Consider the following 1,899-nt stretch of genomic DNA (forward strand, 5'->3'; position numbering starts at 1 on the left):
TTGCAAATGCAGGAAATGACTGGTAAAACAATTCTTTGCAGATCATGCTGTAGCTTCTATTTTGGTTCAAATAATTAAGGGGGTTCACAGTACCTGGGGGGGGGAGGGTATAGTCAAAATATAGCATTTTTCAAAACTGGACTCAAAATATCTTCATACCACTGAGATATGCTCCTAAAGCAATATTTTCACCATAGCATACTCTTTAAATGATCAAAGGTCCTAACCCACTGGAAGGGGAGTGGCAGGTTGGGACCTTCTCGAGTTCCCACTGAAATCCTGCTTCACCAGAGCTGACCTGAATGTGTGCTGGTCTGGAATGGAGAGCTGTTGGCAACTCGCACATAGGCTCGGCAGCCACTTAGGAAGCTAGTTACACATGAACATTCAGAAGGAGTGAATGTTTATCTCTGAGATGCTATATTTACTAAGATTCTGGTTCAAATAGACCTCTTTCCAATGATTTAGTCACTCTGAGGATCACATCAATGAGGTTTGACTGTCAAACGTACAAAAATATAATTTTCTGGTGGGTCTGTCTGAGATCCTGACAGTAGTTATTCTTTTGTTTTATATATATATTTTTTTTTATCACAGAAAAACTAAAATGAATGAAATTTAGATAGAAATGCCTGCATGCAGCTAAACAACAAGATTAATAGTAATACGAGGAAAAGTATCAAAATATCCAATTTTACACAGTATAAATAGAAATGACAGAATGCCTTTGTATATGTAAAAATTTCATTATAATTTGCATGGGGCAGTAGGCATATCAACTGACTATTCACAGCCCAAAAATAAAAATGATTGGTTATGTATTACCGATACTGTGTAATATAACATGTTGCAACACATATATTTAAGTGTGTACATACATGTATATATACACATTGTTCTAACTCACACAAAATGTAAGCAACATAGATATCTATTTACCTATAAAGATTGAACATAAATAGTTTAGTTAGAAGACCCCAGGTGTTGCATACCCCCTTAAGGAAGTAATGTGTGTCTTTAAGATAGTCAGATTTTTTTTCCTAAGCAGTTATTGTTCTTAATCTTATCATTATTCTCTTCTCATTATTGCAATTCTATACATATATAAAATTTTGCTTTCTTCTGATACCAACTCATGTGAATGAGATTTTAAAGTAAGTATTACACTAGTACGTTTACCTCCATCCAAACATCTGACCTCTGACCTCTGACCTCGGCTGATTGCATGCACTTATACTAGATGACCTTCCCGTGCCAATGACGTTCATGACAAGTGAGCCTCTTTTTCAGCAATATTTATTCAAAGAAACTGTGAATTTCATAAAATTACAATACTGAATTAAAATGCCACCGGCAAATAAAACGAGGCATATCTATAAAGATCCTGCTATTAGAATTGTCATAAATAATGAGTGATGGTTTTGTACACCAGGATTATTATCATCACTAGAATTTTTCTTTTCTTTTTTAAGAGTATCATCTTTCTATTTGGGGTGTCTGTGTATTTCTGCAACCAACATTTAGTCGTGCATCATCATTAGCAATACAATCTTATACATATGAAGTCTAATATTGATAAAACCAATGGAAAGAAATGAGCGAAAGGCAATTGCTCTGGTGACTTGTCCAGAGACACTGGGCCTCAGATCCAAAGGTTTCTGCTATTTCCCACGCGCCCAAACAACAACGAAGGAGCATCATGGTCTAGTGATCGAGGTAAGATGGCTAAAAAATATACTGTGACAGGGGTTTCACAACGTATCGTGTTTTTGCACTAGGGATGACGGCAATATGATACGTCCAGTTCAGTCCAGTTTCTAAAGATACATTTAGAGAGAGAGTAAGTGCAAACATTGCTTCTTCTTTTTTTTTTTTCTTTGATCAATTTAAATTCTGAGT

General features: G+C 35.5%; 1 protein-coding gene across 1 annotated transcript in view; it reads right to left on the reverse strand.

Annotated features, from left to right (window-relative positions):
* LOC119585861 (BLOC-1-related complex subunit 8 homolog) overlaps positions 1 to 1,899 on the reverse strand; it is a gene marked incomplete at its 3' end in the record, with an annotated part of 14,628 nt that overhangs the window by 5,752 nt on the left and 6,977 nt on the right.

Source organism: Penaeus monodon, chromosome 20 (genome assembly GCF_015228065.2).
Source record: "Penaeus monodon isolate SGIC_2016 chromosome 20, NSTDA_Pmon_1, whole genome shotgun sequence".
Taxonomy (NCBI): Eukaryota; Metazoa; Arthropoda; class Malacostraca; order Decapoda; family Penaeidae; genus Penaeus; species Penaeus monodon.